We start from the raw sequence: 20,511 nt of genomic DNA, 5'->3' as shown, positions 1-20,511 counted from the left end.
CATTCACTCAGGCAACAACAGATGTTGGTGAGGATGTGGAGAAAGAGGAACCCTTTTGTATTGCTGGTGGGAATGCAAACTGGTGCAGCCATTCTGGAAAACAGGATGGAGGTTCCTCAAAAAATTAAAAATAGAACTACCCTATGACTCAGCCATTGCACTACTAGGTATTTATCCAAGGGATACAGGTGTGCTGTTTCAAAGGGGTACATGCACCTCAATGTTTATAGCAGCACTATCAACAATAGCCAAAATATGGAAAGAGCCCAAATGTCCATTGATGGATGAATGGATAAAGAAGATATATATATATATATATATATATATATATATATATATATATACACACACACACACACACACACACACACACACACACACACATATATACACACACAATGGAGTATTACTTGGCAATCAAAAAGAATGAAACCTTGCCATTCCCAGCTACATGGATGGATCTAGAGGGTATTATGCTTAGTGAAATCAGTCAGTCAGAGAAAGATAAATATCATATGATTTCACTTATATGAGGACTTTAAGATACAAAATAGATGAACATAAGGGAAGGGAAGCAAAAGTAATATAAAACAGGGAGTGGGACAAAACATAAGAGACTCTTAAATATAGAGAAGAAACAGAGGGTTGCTGGGGGGGGGTTGTGGGAGTGGGGGGATGGTCTAAATGGATAAGGGGCATTAAGGAATCTACTCCTGAAATCATTGTTGCACCATATGCTAACTAACTTGGATGTAAATTAAATAATAAATAAAATAAAAACAAAACAAAAAAAGAACAAAAAACATTTAATTTTACTTGAGAGAGAGAGAGAGAAGGAGAGAGAGAGAGAGAGCCAGAGTGGGTGGGGCAGAGGAGGAGAGAGAGAGAGAATACCAAGCAGCTTCTATGCTCAGCATGAAGCCCAATGCGTGGCTCAATCCCATGACCCTGGGATCACGACCTGAGCCGAAATGAAGAGTTGGGATGCTCAAGTGACTGAGTCTCCCAGGTGCTCCTAAACACCATTCTCTTGGATGTACATTTTTCCTATCACTCTAAAGAATAAATTTATGGGGAAAATGAGGTACAAATTGTGGGTGGTCCTCAACTTTTTTCATGGTTCTTGTTTCATGCATAGCAACTTAAAGAAATATCACTTTTCATTTCCTGAAAAGTTATAAAACACACTTATTTCATTAACAGGTCTTTGTGGAAAAAACCTTACTTTATCTCTAGTTTGCCTGAAATTTCAAAATGTGCTACTCTAATTACTAACAGGATAAACAGTGCAAGTTTATATGCCATATGGTTTAAAATCATTAAAAGATTATATGTCTAAAGGAAATGCCAGAAATTTTATTTTCATAGAAGTTTACTTTCAGATAGAGATAACTCCATTTTTTGAAACCTAAGTGTTTGGAATTATTTTGGGGTGGAAACCTACCAACATTTTTTTTTTTGCCCACTATGAAAATTCTTCAATACTTACTACATTTATCGGGAGCATTTGCAAATTTGAGGGTATTCTGAAGAATGTGGCCAGGATGTTATGTAAAGAGAATTAAATCATGCCATATGAGGAACGGTTGAGGGATATACAGAAAGACTGTGGGAAGAGGCCAATTTTAACATAAATACTAACAGATCTGAAGGGAGAAATAGACAACAATACAATAATTGTAGGGGACTTTAATAACTCACCTTCAATAATGAGTAGAACACCTAGACAGAAAATCAACAGGAAAGCATTGGACATGGACCATACTTGAGACCAAATGAAACTAACAGACAGATACAGAACATTCCATTGAACAGCAGAAGAATACACATTCTTCTCAAGAGCACATGGAACATTCTCCATGATAGATCATATGATAGGTCACAAAAGAGGTCTTAGTAAATTTTAAAAGATTGAAATTATACCAAAGCCAGGTAAGGACACTATAAGAAAGAAAGTTACAGGCCTATATCCCTTATGAACATAGATGCAAAAATCTTCAACAAAATACCAAACAAAATTCAACAGCATGTTAAAAAGATCATAAACCATGATCAAGTTGGATTTATCCCTGTGATGCAATGATTGTTCAACATACCCAAATCAATCAATGTGATATACCATATAAACAGAATGAAGGATAAAAATCACGTAGCCATCTCAATAGGTGCAGAAAAATCATTTGACGAAATTCAGCATTTTTTCATGATAAAAATTCTCAACAAATTAGTTGTAGAAGGACTTTACCTCAACATAATAAAGGCCCTATATGACCGGCCCACAGCTAACATCATACTCAACAGTGAAAAGCTGAAAGTTTTCCTCTAAGATCAGGAACAAGACAAAGATGCCCATTCTCACTACTTCAATACAATGTAGTACCAGAAGTCCTAGTTAGAGCAATTAGGCAAGAAAAAGAAATAAAAGACATCCAAATCAGAAAGGAAGAAGTTCATTTATCCCTGTTTACAGATGACATGATCTTACATGTTGAAAACCCTAAAGAATCCACCACAAAACTGTCAACACTAATAAATGAATTCAGTGAAGTTTCAGGGTCCAAAACCAATATACAATAATCTGTTGCATTTTTATACACTAACAAGGAACTACCGAAAAAAGAAATTAAGGAAATGATCATTTATTGAGTGGCTTTGGGAGAAAAATACCTTCTATCAGCTCTGCTAAGGATTCGGGGGTTTGTCAGACTTTTTCTATAGGATATGTCTGTTCCACACTTTTTGTTTCTGCTTAAGGGGTGGGGATATTTATGATCATATGCCTTCTCTCACCCTGCAAAGTCAGGCCAAGTGCCGACAGTCTCCCATTTGCTTTCCTAGAATGGTGCTGAACGGCTCCAGTTGGTGTGCTTTCTTCAAATCCTGCAGAGTTGGGCCAGCTTTCTGTACATGTTCCCCAGCCATCTGCAAAAGCTTGCACGCCCAGCCCTCGAGGGCATGCACAGGGAGACAGGCACAGTGTGGGTGTGCGTGGGGGTGAGGTTCACAAAGCACTGGGCGTGCCTGTGGGCCTCTTGGGCTATCCACAGGCTAGTCATCCCCAGTGGCTTGTGGGCAGGCTTCCTGATGAATTCTGCAAAGCGCTTAGTAGGATCTACATTCCTTTGATGCTCTTGGAGAAGCCTGTTTGCTGTTCTCTCAGCCCCTTCCTCCACTTACGCAGCAATGTCTTTATTCTTCACGGGATGAGAAAGAAGTGTGCTTTGTGGCTGTGCCCCACACAGGTGGGGCATCAGGGTGCTCACCTACACACTCACTCCCCCCTGCAGCAGAGCAAACCACAAGCTGAGAATCTCTCTCTTGGCATTGAGCTGTGCTGCTGTCGGGGAGGGGAGATGCAGGTAAAGGAAAACTGGTCCTCTTATCCTCTTCTGGGTTTCCAATCTCAGATATTTTTGGCCCAACAGTGTGCTGGAAAGGCACCCTAGTATGACTGATTGTCGAAATTATTCTTTTTTCCAGTGGGAAAACAGTAGAAAACTTGATTCCACGATTTTGCTAATGTCACTCAAGGAACTGGAAGTTTAAAGTCTTGGTAATGGCCCTTGTTGAGTAGCAAAAATATTGTCCTTTAAGGTGTATATGATGTTTGGGTACTGATGTGACCCTTCTGACAGAGAGCAGAATAAAAGCCTAGGAGCTCTTTTGCTCAGAGTTCCATGGGTCTAATATTCTTCTTTGACCAGATCCTAAGGTGTTCTTACATGTAAATGATGGAGCTGTTGAGAACCATGTTTGAGGAATCTAACATTCTTATAGTGAAATTTTATGATATGTGATATCCAAAAAGAAATCACTACATAGCATCACAGAATGAGATCTTATTAAATTATAGCTATATATTTAGACACATGCATAGAAACAAGAAGAGAAAAATGTATGCCAGCTTGTTCACAGTTCACCTCTCCAGAAGTGCAATTGGGTTTATTTTCCTTCTTTTAGTCTTATGTATTGGCTACATTTGGAGTAATTAATATGTATTACTTTGGCAATCAGAAAAAAATTATGTTAGTTCACAAATATAATTAAATAATAAACAATAAATGCCATAAAGTTAATTTATTATGGTAGTTCTTAATTAGTCCACTTTTTTCACCAATATGCTGGAAAATTCCCACTGGGTCTAATAAGAATGACCAAGACCTATGGGGGATGGGAAGAACTGATTGATTTCTACTTTGAATAATGGTGTCATGGATAATTTCAAATTTCTGATTATAAAACTAACAAACATTGGATTTATCCATGAATACAATTCATACATGTGAGTTTAAATATATAAAACTAAAACTCTCATTTTAAACACATAAATAATCCTGACTAAAATAATTCAGGACACTTTATTTAAATCCTTAAGATTAAATCTCTTAATTTAAATAAAGGAAATATTTTATTTCCATTAATAGAATAGAGAACCCAGAAATGGACATATGGCCAACTAATCTTCGACAAAGCAGGAAAGAATATCCAATGGAAAAAAAGCACTCTCTTTAGCAAATGGTACTGGGATAACTAGACATCAACATGCAGAAGAATGAATCTGGACCACTTTCTTACACCATACATGCAAATGGATGAAAGACCTAAATGTGAGATAGGAAACCATCAAAATTCTGCAGGAGAAAACAGGCAGCAACCTCTTTGACCTTGGCCAGAGCAACTTCTTACTTGACAGGTCTCCAGGGACAAGGGAAACAAAAGCAAAAATGAACGATTGGGATGTCACCATGATAAAAAGCTTCTGTACAGTAAAGGAAACAACCAACAAAACTAAAAGGCCACCTATATGGAATGGGAGAAGATATTTGCAAATGATATACCAGATAAAGGGTTAGTATCCAAAATCTATAAGGAACTTACCAAACTCAATACTCAAAAACCAAATAATCCAGTGAATAAATGGGCGGAAGACATTAATAGAGCCTTTTCCAAAGAAGACATCCAGATGGCTAACAGACACATGAAAAGATGTTCAACATCACTCATCATCAGGGAAATACAAATCAAGATCACAATGAGATGCTACCTCACACAGGTCAGATTGGCTAAAATGAACACCTCAGGAAACAACAGTTGTTGGCGAGGATGCAGAGAAAGGGGAACACTTCTGCACTGCTGGTGGGAATGCACACGGGTGCAGCCACTCTGGAAAACAGTGTGGAGGTTCCTCAAAAAATTAAAAATGGAACTACCCTACGACCCAGCCATTGCACTACTAGGCATTTATCCAAAGGGTACAAAAATGCTAATTTGAAGAGACAACCCCCCCAACGTTTATAGCAGTGCTGTCAACAATAGCCAACAATAGCCAAGTATGGAAAGAGCCCAAATATCCATCGACTGATGAGTAGACAAAGAAAATGTGCCATACATATACAAAATACTATTCAGCAATGAAAAAGAATGAAATCTTGTCATTTGCAACAACCTGGATGGAACTAGAGTATATTATGCTAAGAGAAGCAAGTCAATCAGAGAAAGCCACATGTCATATGGTTTCACTCATATGTGAAATTTAAGAAACACAACAGATGAACATAGGGGAAGGGAAGGAAAAATAAGATAAAAAACAGAGAGGGAAGCAAACCATAAGAGACTCTTAAATACAGAGAATACACTGAGGGTTGCTGGAGGGGTGGTGGGTGGAGGGACGGGTTAAACGGGTGATGGGCATTAAGGAGGGCACTTTTCAGGGTGAGCATTGGGTGTCATATGTAAGAGAGGAATCACTGGGTTCTACTCCTGAAGCCAAGACTACACTGCATGTTAACTAACTTGAATTTGAATAAAAAAAATAAAACAAAATAGCATCTTCTTGGAAAATGCAACATAGTTCCTACAATGGGAATCATACTAGACTGGTGATCTGGATCTGCTAAATATGTTACTGTGAATTAGGCAAGTCAGGTTTACTGTATATCCTGTATCTGAAAACGATCAGAAATGTATATAGATAATACAGGTATTTCTACAGAACAGCCCTCTAAAATACATGACCACTTCAAAGTTTTTTTCCTGAGCAAGACATATTTTCCTCAGGTATAAAATGACTGAGTTGGAATAAATGATCTACGATGACCCTTTAACAGGGCAATTGTCACCCCACAGACACACCGGCTCCAGGAAGGAGTCTGTGTTAATATAAAATCATCTCTGTCTTATACGGAGTTTCAAAGTACTAACTTAACAACACATTTGTCCCCATGAAGGAATATCCTTTATCAATATGACCCAGTGACCATACTGAAATGTCCCCGTGATTTTAAAGTATACCAGCCTCACCCACAGAAATACCTCCTGCTCCAGAGACTGTAATTCCCTTTAAAGAATCTCTGTAGAGAATGTCCTGCCAGTTGCAATCTCACCAACCCTTAAAAGGGTTTCTCAAGCACCATTTCCTTCAGGAGCTGATACAGCTATACATCTAGATGTACTAATTCACATCATCCTTTTACACTTCAGTTTTATAGGGAAATTGATACAGAGGCCTTATTTGCAAGTAAAGGATTACATTCTGTTTTTCAGAAGTATGCACCATTTACCACTTTCCATAATGTTATCAAAATATGCCATGTTTGGTTTTGATCTGTGCAAAGCAAAAATAAAACTGAAATCCTGAAAAATACAGTGTAAGTAATTTAAATTGTATTAAAATTCCTTGTTACGTCTAAGTGAACACTGTCATCATTAATCCTATAATATAATTGTGACTCCGATAAAATTAACATCTTTGCATTTAAAATGTTCCCCAGAACAAGAGGCCAGTGCTTTGGCGTATATTTTATTATTATTTTAAAAATTAAATTAGAATTTCTAACACTGCATCTCATAGTCACATTATCATTTAGTGAATTCATTATGATTAATATCACCACTGTGACTATCAAGGGAACTAATAAATGACTGCTTCTTCAGCATTTTAGCAATGAAAGCTAAAATGTACAGTTTTATCCCTTCATCATGTGATTTTTCTCTTTAGTTCATTCCAATAAATGAAGTCTTTAATCTACCATTGTTTGACATATAATCTAATTTGGGCAATATATTTCTCTTTTCCTTTATCGCATAACTCTTACTACCTCATTATTTCTTAAATTATATCATCAAATGTAATCAATTTATTAAAAGAGTCAAATGTTATTATAATGGTAGTTATTGCACTATTGAATGTTTTTCTAATGGTTACGTAAAACATGTCTCGATTGCTAAACATTAATTTTAGTAGGCATGTAAATTCTTTTATTCTAATAATTTCAAAGGTCCTATAATGAAGGGCCCCTGCCTGCCTAAATCTGAGGGGCACAACACTGACAGTAACTTTGCGGCTAGGGATACCAGGTCTAATTTGCCAGGGCCTTGGGGACTCTTGCGCAACTTTCCCCAGAACCCATTGTAAGTGGAGCCTAAACAGACTCCACAGAGAAGCCATAACATCCAGAAGGACTGGCCAGATAAGGCCACGTTAGACAAAGAAGGGTGGATGCAGTTTTCACGGTACCAAAATGTCTCTTTGCAGTAAAGTCCTTGACACTGCTTTACAAACTTTATGAAAACGATGTCAGGCTAAGGTGAGATGTCTTGTTCTGCTACCTAACTTTACCATTTGATGACAATCTTGTCTTGCTCTTTGCGTTTAGTCCCTCACCATCCGGCCAGTGACAATGGAACGGTGTTATCTCGGTCATCCTCATTGGCCAGATAGTTCAGATTCAGCTGTAAGCAAGTCAGATGCCATTGCAATAGCCCCCATTACAGTGAAAATCTCTTTAAGCCAAAATTCAAAGCTGTTTCTAAGGCCTGCTTATTTCAAACGATCCGTGTAAGAGCAGTTTTGATATTTATCAAATGCTAGATCATGCGGTAGACAGAAGATGTACTGCCCAGGTCCCCCTTCAAGGAAAGACATGTTGCCCACCTGCAGGGAGTGTGGTGGGCACACAGCCTCCAGCTGTCAGCCCCTTCACCGTCTACCTCAGCGGCAGAGAGCTGCCTCGCCCCCAGTAATGCCCACCACAGCCCATATCCGGTGCCAGAGCAGATACAAAGGCAATACTCTCTCCAGAGCATCCAGGAAGTTTGGATGAGATTTTGTTGAAACTTCATTGAAGTTCAATTTCTTCCTTTGCCCAATCGTGCCCTTTCTCTTTCTCTCTTACAGCTACTGATCCTCAATAAATATCTTGTACCCCAATCCCTCAATCTCAGAGTATGTTTTTGGAGATCCCAAAGTTCAGCAATGCATCAGGTGTGTGTGTGTGTGTGTGTGTGTGTGTGTGTGTGTGTGTATATACACATATATGTGTGTGTATGTATACACACACATGCATATACTATAAATCCCAAATTCTGCTTCCAGCATTAAGGCAGACTAAATTCCCCTCCATTGCAAAACAGTTAAAAATAGTGTAAGACCTATTTTTTCAAGCTTTCTAATGTATCACCACTCCGGAAAATCCTTAGAGGCCAACAATGAAGATAAAGTCTAGTTCTTCCTATAGGCAGATAGTCCAATAGAAAATTTGGTACACACTCCTGAAATACCTAGTAAAGAATATCTGATTCAGCAAAGAAATACAGAACTAGACAAGTCCCTATGTGAAGATATCAGAAGGAAAGACAGTGTGATGGTTTGTATCACTGTTCACCAAATGTTCTTGGTGTTTCTCCTTTAGTCTTTCTCCAGTGAAAGTATTTATCCCTACCCTTTTGAATTCAGAAGAGGCCATGGGAACACTTTGGGTAGTGAAATATGGAAGTGATATGTGTCTTTTCTAGGCCAAAGGTTTATGAGAGTGGCTCGCTTTGCCTCCTTTCTCTCTGCAATGATGATTGGCAGTATTACAGAGAGAGGATGCTCCACCAGCCTATTTCCTAGAACAGAGAAGACAAAGCAGAAAGAAGTAGCTGACCCAAATTAGACATGTAGCTTGAGTGAAAAATGAACCTATATAATTCTATGCACTGAGATTTTGGAGCCATTTGTTACTAAACTATCACTCTGTCAATTCTACAAAAGAGAAATTTGATTTTATTCAGCATTATTTTAGATATTATCTTATATGACCTTCAAATCAGCCATGTTATGCAGATAATTATTCCACGTGGGGATTTAGTTTGCGAACAATAGAAACCGAGGCTGCTACTGTAAGCAGAAAAAGCATTTTATTAAAGATATATCAGATGGCTCTTAGAATCCATGAGAAGAGGAAAGAAACAGATGCAAAGAATGGCCGGGAACACTCAAAGGGAGAAGAGGAATCACACCAGAGAACCAATCTTCTGCAGACCCTACTGCAGTCACTATCACTACTGAACACTTTCTGCCACACCCAACTGGACTCCACCCCTGCCGCAAACACTGCAAATAAGCTTTGAATTTCTCTACGCTTTAGTATTACACTCTGAAGACTCAAAACTCCTGTGAAAAGCAGTCCAGATGGCTAAGATTAGGTCTCCGGTCTATGCCAACAAGTTGGCAATGAGAATATCTGTCCCCCGCTTTTAGTTTCCAAATGGGAAGTGGGGCCTTGCCTCATGTTTCTCTTTGTATTACCCCCCTAAAGGGTACATAGATACTAGGAAGACAAAAGTGACAGATGTAATATTATTTCCAGAACACGCTGAAAAATACTGATGTTTGCAGAATTTAAGTGACCAATAAGGACTTGCATCAGTTAGAATGATTTCGGTAGCCAGCAACCAAAATCACCAACTCAAACAATAAGGCTCTTATTATCTCACGCAAAAGGCATTCCAAGTAAGGGTAAAGCTTCTGGGTTGGCTGGATCAGTTCCTTAATGATGTAATTAGTTCTTTTAATTTCTTAGCCCACGTGACCCTAATATAAGTTCATATTACTACTCCTACCTCTTATAGTTATAAGATGGCTGCAGGAGCAATCAGGTGTCTACACGTTTTGTTGTTCATTCTCTATGGGAGAAATTCTATTGTCCCCTCATCCCGTTTCCTGACTGGGCTAACTTACATCATATGTTTATCCCTAGACCGGCAACCATCACCAGGAGATTGCCATGTGCTGATTAGCTTAAGCCTGGCTTCCTGAAGTAATTGCTGGCAAAAGGACAGTATTCCCGTGATTGATTGGCTTATCATCCACTCTGAAGCTGGAGATGAGGACACCCTTTTTTCTGAATCATATACGCCTCATGTAGGAAGGCAAATACATGAAGAAAATTTGGGTTCTGTTATGAGGAGAGCGCGGGAAAATAGGTCCTCTGTAGGCAACAGATATCCATGCTGCACCTACTTCTAATATATATATTTCCGTAAGTGCTCACACCTCCATGAAATGACTTTGACCATCCTCAAAGAGAGGCTACCTAGAGTCTCGTCTGGTTACTGCACTCAGATCCAAGCCCACGATCTCTAGATGATGCATCGGTGACTCAGGGTGAAGTAATACTATAGAAACACACAGCCAAGCTGGCTGCCCCTGGATCTGTTCTCAGAGAAAACTTCCTTCATCAGTCAAATCTGTGACGAGCATTTGCCAGATCTCTTTTTTCTGCGTAGGGGATTGCACTGCCTTAGTAGTTTCCTTTGTATCGCTGGAAGCATGGAAACTTAGGAATTAAGGTTCTTGACTACAATTTCTGTTTCTTTGGCATGTAACGTACTTATAAATTCAAAGAACTCTCAGCCTATTTACTTTGAATCAGTTCTACCAGCTAGAAACCCAGGCCAGAGATCTTGTCAAGTCACCATCTTTGAGTCTGAGAATATTGTTTCCCTTGCTAGAGGTTTTAAGTGGCCACACTCAGCGTTCACTATTATAGGACATTCACGAAGGCAGCAGGAACAGCTAAAACACTCTAACATCCTAAAACTTCCTCTAATAATACATTCCAAGTATGAACGTAGTTTGAGTCCTAAAGTAAAGGCTATGGTACTGTAACAAAACGCTGTGTAATCACACAATATGTCAACAACTTTCTACTAGTTCACTGATTTCATGATACTTATTGAACACATGTAGTGTCTAAATCGGCTATTGTTGCAATCATGCCGTATGACAAACAACCATAATATCTCAGAGGCAAACAAATATATTCATTTCCTCACTCACAGGTCTGCATGTCAGCTGGGGCACAAACGATTTAGGCTGTAGAGTGAGTTGAAGTCGCTTTCACAATGTGTCTCACGCTAGTAGGCGTGCCAAAGGGACGGCAGGTACTCAGGGCGTGTTCTTCTTAAGGCAACGGCAGTAGACAAAAAGATACGCCCAACTTTGAAAATACATTTCAAGCCTACGTTCACATTGTATCTGCAGACATCTCACTGAACAAGAAGAGTAAGTGGTCAAGACTAAAGCAATGGGGTGGGTAAGTATAATTCCCCCGTCCATCATAAAGCCATGGTGAGGACATGGGTGTATGAGAGTACTACACGTGACTGAATAATTATTAATTATTAATAACTAATAAATATTATTAATAAATATTATTAATTATTAATTAGTTTAATTTATCACCACATCTGCTACATATCAAGCGTTGTGGCAAACACTGAGGATACTGCGGTGCTCAACACAGACAAACCCACTGCGCTTCTGGATTTGAAATTGCCATTGTCGGGGGCGGGGAGGGGCTGGAGCATAGAAACCATGAACACAATCAAAGGAGAATTTAGAAAATGTTATACAGTGCTAAAAATGTTAATGGTGGAATCTCAGTGATGAATAGGTGGGCGTTTGCTCTAAAATCCTTTCAATGATGTTGTATGTTTGAAAATGATCCTAGCGAAAGGTTGGAAAAAGTACAGCAGGCTAAGGAGTTTATAGAGTGGTTTGTAATTGTGGTTTCTTGGATAGTTGGATCGGTGAAGCATTTTTGAGGAGCTAACATTTGAACAGAGACCCGAACAGACTCCTGCGAGGGTAGATGCCAACGGAAATCTGAGAGAAAATCTTTGCAGGACGATGGAACAGCGCATCGAAAGGGCTTTAAGATGACAAATGACTTGTGCTTAGAAGTGTGGTAGTGGGGGTCCTCAGCGTGACAAGGACTTTCCATCTTATTTTAAGCTTTGTGGAGAGTATAACAATGTTTTCATATAGAAAGACAGTGAGCACGTGTGAACATTTACTAACTTCATTAAGAAGGGAATCGATAGGCAAGAAAGAAGAGGAAAAAGAAATGCCGAAGTCAGACTATAAAGTTAGGTATATGGTTCGTCTATCTTTCTACAGGAAAGCGAAATCATGACAGTTTGGGGGTTGATATTTCCACCAGGCTCTACACTTTATCACTTTCTACAGGTGAACCTTGAACCTGGCAAAGCTCTAAGTTGATCTCGACATTAACAGTTGTGGGTGATTATTAGCGAAATAAACTGTGACAACAAGGCTACACTCAGACAAAAATGTGTGTCAGAGGAGAATCAAGCAGGCTTCTCAGAACGATGCTTTAGCCTGATACCGAGATATCAAACAATTAACACTTTGTGACTTTCCAATTCGGGGTAAAACTCTCACTCACAAAAGACAATGGAGGGAGAAGAACGCTGACATTATGACTTCGATTTTTTAAAAGATTTCTGTTTCTGTTATGTGGACAAGAGACTGCGGGACGCAACAAAGTCGGATTGCCGCTGAGGAACCCATTACAGTAGTTCTGACGAGAGGTGATGGGGACTTGGATTAAGACGGGGTCAGTGTGGATGAAAACAAGCCCGGGGATTTATAACCTAATGCTGATGTTTAGGTTCCAGGAATTGCTGATATGTGCCTATATCAACGTACGCCCCTGTAAGACTACAACCATGATTGGCAGTTTACGAGGCTTACCAATGTGGGGGCAGAGGCCAGCTTCCAAGTACACCCCTTCCCTGATTTGTTCAAAACCTTTACTGGTAGCTTATCTCCCCCTTGATGTGGTATCAAAGTCAGCACTCCGTTTTATTTGTTAGATATTTAAAGTCCTCAGGGATAATGAAAAGTAATGTGTTCTTCCACCCAATGCTGTTGAGAAACACACTTTCATCCTATCACTCCACCAATTCCCCCTTGTCTCTCTGATATCATTACACTTCCTGCTCTCCCAGATCAGTATCATCAGATACAAATATGCTAGTATTTCCACCACCTTAAGTAAAACTTTTGTTCCCACGTTCAGCTTCATGCCAATTTCTCTTCTCTGTACGGCAAAACTCCTAGAAAGGTTTGTCTATACTATTTCTATTTCGTCTTGAACCCAAAGACATCTTGTGCTCCTACTACTCCAATAAGGAGTGTCACAAATGAATGAACTGAACTGCACTGAATGGAAATGAATTAGAGCCCTCTATTTATTCCTGAGGCCTCATCTTAAACTTAGCAACATTTGACGCAGTGGATCCTATCTTCCTCATCAATACATTTTCTTCAGGTAATACCACACGCTTAGATTTATTCCCCCCTCTCTGGCCACTCCTTCCCAGTCCCCTTTTCATATTCTTCATTATCTCTCAGACTTCTTTTTTTTTAATGTTTATTCATTTTTTGGATACAGACAGAGAGAGCGCGAGCAGGGGAGGGACAGAGAGAGAGGGAGACACAGAATCTGAAACAGGCTCCAGGCTCGGAGCTGTCAGCACAGAGCCTGATGCGGGGCTCGAACTCACGAATCACGACACCATGACTGGAGCCGAAGTTGGATGCTCAACAGACTGAGCCACCCAGGCACCCCGATCTCTTAGACCTCTAAATGGTAAAATGTGTCTCACTGCCTTTGAAGAATCCGTGTACACTCATATCTTTGGTATTCTGTTTGTCTCCTGTCTTAAATTCCATCTATATGCTGATGAGTCCAAAATTTATGTCTCAAATGTAGATCCCTCCCCTGACACCTCAACTGAAATGCCTAACAGTAACAATAAATAATAGTAATGATGATAATAATAATGGTAAAAACTAATGCTTGTATGGTGTTTATCATCTAGACCTTATTCTAAACATGTTTTCATATATGAGCCCTCTTAATGAGCACAACAACCCCATCCTATCCAAAACGACCCTTTCCTCCATTCTAAGAGGAGGAAACAGGGACACACAGACAGATTAAGTCATCTGCTCAGGATCACACAGTCGCTGAGTGGTGGAGTGTGAATGCGAACTCAGGTAGTTTGGCTCTAGAATTTTGTGCTCTGAACTATATGCCATCACTGCCAGCAATTAATAGATGTGTCAGACTTAGCATATCCCAAGCTGAGCTCCTGTTCCCCATCACTACCACCACCACCACCAAACTTATTCTTCCAGAGTTTTCCCCCATGTCCGGAAATAGTACGTCCAGTTGCTTAGGGAAAAAAAATATTGGAGTCATCCTTAACTCCCCACCACCTTACACAACCCACATCTGCTTCATCAACAAATCCTGTTGGCTCTCATGTCAAAATACATCGAGAACCTGACACCTTCGCCACAATCTCCATTGCTAAGATTCTGGCCCGAAACATCATTATCTTTCACCTGGAACACTGCCATCCTGTCATCACCTGGCTCCTCGCTTCTATATTTGCCTCCCTTGCTTCAAACTCTGCAGTGGATTCCGATCTCACTGATAGTAAGATCTAGAGTCCTTTTAATGGTCTATAATATTCTGCATGAACTCCCCTATATCTTTTGAACTCATCGCCTACTACTCTTCTGTTCCCTCATTCTGGTCTAGCTATACTGGCCTCCTACCTATTCCTGGAAAACATCAAGGCCTCTGAAATTGTTCCGTCTGCCTAGGATGCTCTTCTTTGGATATCCACGTGGTTCATTCCTTCACTTCCTTCAGACCTTTACTCAAACATCACTTTCTTAGTGAGGCTTCCTTGGCCACCCTGTGCAATTTAAATCTTACCCAACCACTGTACAATATCTCCTACATGGTTTATTTTTTCTAGATTTTACTTATCTTGTTTATTGTCTATATCCTCCTACTAGAATGTACATTCTGAGTAGAGATTTGTTTTCTTTGCTGCTATAAGCTCAGCGTCTAGAATAGTTCTTAGCACATAGTTGCCATTCAATAAATACGTGTTGACAAAATAAAGAATGAAGCCAAATAACTAATTTTTAACCGTGAGAATTTCTGGCACAAAAACAGGAAAGGTGGGGTTTCTCTCGGTTAAGGAGTAAGTGGTACCTGAGATCTCGTTCTCTTAGAGATTCCTCTCTCATTCCCAGAGACACTTGCTAACCTGGGACTAAACTCATGAGGCAGACTGATGTCTCCCACAGACTACCTGCGACATACATAGAGCTAACCAGAACATCAAACTGATATTCAAAAGCTTTGCAAAATTTGTTTACAAAGACTTTCCCAGCCAATATTCCTTCGCTCCTACACTGGAATATCAGAGGCCTCAAATACTCGTCAATGAGCTGCGTGTACTCTGCTGTCATCTTCTGAAACTCATAGGAGACTAGCAGCCAATGCACTCTTAAGGCAGAAGCTCCTTCCTTCCAAAGTTTCTAAACCTGTGAATTATAAATAAATTAACTGGAGGAAAAAAAATCCTCATTAAACCTTAATTATTGACACTGAGTACTGATTACAAAAGGAACTAAAAAATATCCATCCTTTTGATCCCTTAATTCTAAGAGGAGATTTCCAGTCGAACCCCTTTCTGGCACTGGAGCTGCGTGTATACGGGAATTTTAATTGAACTTCCTCAAAGACAGAGCTTCTGTGTAAGTACAAGCAGTCTTTGCACATATCTTCATAAGTCACTTGTTTGACAGTACTTACTTTCATGGGGCATTCAAGTATTACATATGCCACCAATATCAGTGGGATTTGGTTACACTTTCAAAATAAATACATGTCAAAGAGCACCTAGTTTAGGTAGGATCTGGCATCATAGAAAATCCTCTACAATTTTAAGACCAGCGCCTCTGAGCATTTTATAGAAATCTCTTTATTAAGGCACTCCATTGCCCTGTTGTTTGAGCCTAGCATTTTGGTCTTACCTTGAGGCCACATAATGGCTCAGAAACCACTTTGTGATTATCACACAGTGACTGCTATAAAACAGTAAGTGAGGTATTTTTTTCTGCACTTCAAGGTTATTAGACTTACACAGCTCAAGTACACAGTAACTGCTGATCCAGGTAGTAAAGTAGGAAGGGAAATGAAGCCTGTGGTCTCTGGGAGATTCTGATTCTTCTATTGCCTGCCATTAGCAAAAGTAAGTTTTATTAAGTCTAGATTTGTTTCATCAATTGGGGACTAATGGTGGGCTGCAGAGTTGCTTCTAAGGAGTGCTTAGACTGGTTATTGATTTCAAAGAAAGTGGGGAGAACCAAGGGGATAATTGTACTCCAGGAACTCTTATCTCCATCTGCATGACCTTGGATAAATTGGATATATTTTCAGGCATATACAGATTTGTATTATTCTAACTCAAGAGGACCTAACCCAGACCCACATGGTACAGAAGAACAAAAATGAGGCCCGGAGAAGTTAACTCGCTTACCTAGTTAGTGAGATACACAGCTACGATAGAAGCCAGATCTCCAGATTCCCAGTTTAGTCTTCTTTCCATCAGCCAGTTTACCAAAGATGTCTTGAAAACCAATGATACCAGGCGATGTGTTAGGCATGTGGGGGGATGCAAAAATGACCATGATGTTTCCTGTCTTCTAGATGTTTCTAAAAGCAAAATGTGTCCTGATCATACTACTTTACACAGATATTACTTTAAATATCCAGTTTGAAGGCTATACAAAGAAGAGGGCTAAGATTCTATCAAAATGCTTCTGGGAGTTCAAGTTCAAAGCTATCTATCCTCACCCCCCTAAACACATAGAAACAGTCAGGTTTTTATTTTAAAAAAGAAGATATAACTGGATTTTAAAACTGAAACTGAAAGAGAAATACGGAGTGAGTATATTCATTTGCTAGGGTTACCATAACAAAGTATGATAGACTGGGTGGCTTAAAAACCCGAAATGTATTTTCTTATAGTTCTGGAAGCTAGAAACTCAAGATCAAGGGATTGACAGCGTTAGTTTCTTCTGAAAGCATCTCTTCTTGGCTTGTGAATGGCTATCATCCTCTTGTCTTCACACAGTCGTCCCTCGGTGCCTGTCTGTGCCCCCATCTCCTCTCCTTATGAGGATACCAGGCATAGAGGATTAAGCCTCACCTATTTTACCTCATTTTACCTTGATCATCTCCTCTTTTAAAGGTACTATCTCTACATATATTCATATTCTGAGATTTCAGGGCCTAGGACTTCACCATATGAATTTGTTAGTGGGAGGTGAGAAGAAACACAATCAAGCCCGATAACAATGAGTAAGTGGGGCTAAAGTCACAGGACAGGAAAAAAGAGACTCGTTTGATTCCTTCGAGGTGAAAGAAGCCAAAACACCCTACATATGAGGGAGGATCAAAACTAGATCATTGGATGAAGCTGGAGCTGGGAGAGGTCCCTTGCTCTGAGAAAGGAGGATATAAAAAACTATACCTGGTACCCGATAAAGAACACAGATTCTGTTCGTATTGAAAAGAAGAATTAAGTTTTACACAATAACGAGGATAATGGGAATGGGGAATGAATGGTTTGTTGAACACTTGAAGACCTTTGTCTTGCACTTAAGAGGCTGGAGATGTTGAATAACTTTAGAATTTAGTAGAAAAACTATATAAGTTACTGTGGATGTTGAAAATTTAAAAATAACCATCAGAAATATAGGCATATAAGCTATACTTTCTAAAGTAGAATAAAAATAAAAGTGAAGAAAAAAGCTTTATCCTCCAACATAAATAAGTAGAAAAAAATCAAATAAAAAGTATGATAAACAGGAAACATAAAATAATATAAATAAGTCCAAATATACAAAAATAATGACAATAAATGTTGATTAAACTCACCGTCTGGCAAGAAAGATAATGAATTAGATGGAAAAGTCCAGCTATTTACTGATTACAAGAAATATACTTAAAAACAAAACAGAAAACAACAGAATGGTTGAAATAGTGATATAAAAAGATATGCTAGGCAAATACTAACCAAATCAAACTGGTATACCAATGTTAATATCAGAATATATTGAGTTTAAAGTATAAAACCCTGAAAGATACGAAGATGTACACTTTAGTATGGTAAAAACCATTATCCACCTAGATTAAACCTGTAAGAACTAGACAGCATAGCCTGAAAATACATGAAGCAAAATTTGATGAAACCACAGAGAGAAATCAATAGGATAGATTTTTAACACAAATTCTCTTCAAAAATGAAAAATACATATATAGAATGACATAAATTATTTGGACAATTTCGTTAATATGCTTGATCGTGTGTGTGTGTGTGTGTGTGTGTGTGTGTGCGTATCTGTGTGTGTATGTGTAGAAAGAAATAGAGGGGGAAGAGCAAGAAAGAGAGGTGAGGTAGGGGAGAGAGATTTTTTTACATGCACACAATGAACATTTACAAAAATTGACTATGTGCTAGGTCAGGGGTTTACAAACTTTTTCTACAAAGAGCCAGCTCTTTAGTACTAAACATTTCAGGCTTTGTGGATTATAAGGTCTCCCTTACAAGTACTCAACTCTGCCATCATAGTACAAAATTAGGAACACCCAATACCTAAATGAGTGAGTATGGTTGTGTGCCAAAATATCCTTACTTACAAAAATAAGCAGCCAGATAAATTTACCATACGGGCCTTAATTTGTCAACTTAACCCTTGTTTCAGGTTATGCAGAAAATTTCAAAAAAATTTTAAGAACTGACGTCTTACAGATCTCATTGCCACAAAAAAAGTAACTAAAGTACAAGTCAAAAATTAAGAGTCTTTTTAAAGTTTGGAAGGTAGGAAACTTTGGCTCAAATCACTCATGTATCAGAAAAAAACCATGATATTGGAATTTATAAAACACTTAGAAGTGAATAACAAAAATCTACACATAAAAACATGTGGATCTCTGCTTTCAGTTATGATAGGGAAGGATTCAAAGAGGTTTTGAGAAGATTAATAAACTTGATACATCTTTCATAAAATTAAAATAAAAAGAAGAGAACACACAAATTTCCAATGTCAGGAAAAAGAGGAGAGCACTATAAATCCTCTTGGCAGTAAAATGATAATAAAGGAATATAAAACCAACTTTATGGCAATACATTTGAAAACAGATAAAATAAGACAAATTACTTGAAATATCCAACTTATGAAATTTTACACAAGAAAGAATTGAGAGACACATATAGCTTCAAATCTGTTAAAAATTGAATTTGTCAATAAACAATATATGTGTAATTAAGAAAAAATCCCCTCCCACACACACCCAGGTTCTGATGTCTTCACTGGTGAATTTAATCAAACATTTAAAGAAGAAATAATGTCAAATTTACACAAATTGTTTCAAAAATTGAGGAGGAAAGAACACTTACCAACTCATTTTAGAAGACCAGCATATCCCTGATACAAAAATCTGTCAAGAATATTACTAGAAAGTTATAGATCAATATCCCTCATGAACACATGCACAAACATAGGCATAGGATACAAAGCAATATCAGCAAAAGGAAAAGTCACATAGGGCAAAGTCCAGAGAAAACCAGGCACAAGCCTCCAAAAGTTCTCTGGGAATTAAATACAAGATATACTTAACTCCTGCAGACAGTTGTGACAAAGTATGTGAAATGCTGTCTATCAGAAAATCCCATTAGAGATTTAACACCATGGTTTTTTAATGGGGGCTGGTCATGGAGGCACCCTCTGCTTAGCACATATCAAAATCCCAGACTTCAAATAGGAAGGCAGACATTCAGCATAACCACATTGTCTGTACAAGCAATTTAAGCACAGTGAGTCACTTTTATCAGTTATAGAGTCTTCCCAAAATCCAGGTTTCTGAACACCAGCCAGTAGCCACCCATGCAAGCAAGGCTTCCTAATGACAGTAGTCTCCAGGCTGCAGTGTTAACTCTTTTCTGAGCAATAACCAAGTGGGATTTATCCAAGGAATCAAAAGGTGGTTTAACAATTAAAAACCAGCCAATGTAATGCGCAGTGTTAACAAAATAAAAGAACATTAGATCATTTGGATAGATTCAGTGACAGAATTTGACAAAATTCAACAATCATCCATGATTTTAAAAATTCTTAACAAATTGGACATAGTAGGAATTTCCTCATCCCAATCAAAGGCATCTATACAAACTTACAGCTAATATCATACTTAATTGTGAAATATTGAACATTTTTCCATAAAGCTTTCAAAAAGGAAACAGTTTTACTGTAGGTCCTAGCCAAGCCAGTGAAATAAAGCAAGAAAATTAAATAAGGGTTTACATTTGGGAATAGAAGCAGACAATATGGTGGTTTACATAAATAGTTCTAAGTCATCTACAAAGCAAGCAGTAAAATTAACAAGCGAATTAGCAAATTTACAGAACACAAGTCAATACAAGAATTGTAGTTGTTAATCTACTAGCAACCAAAATTTCAAAATAAACTTTTAAAATCTCATTTCCAGTAGCATTCAAAAGCAG

The sequence above is a fragment of the Panthera pardus genome, unplaced genomic scaffold (genome assembly GCF_024362965.1).
Source record: "Panthera pardus isolate Hobbes unplaced genomic scaffold, ASM2436296v1 HiC_scaffold_27, whole genome shotgun sequence".
NCBI lineage: Eukaryota > Metazoa > Chordata > Mammalia > Carnivora > Felidae > Panthera > Panthera pardus.
Note: the sequence above shows the minus strand (reverse complement) of the source record.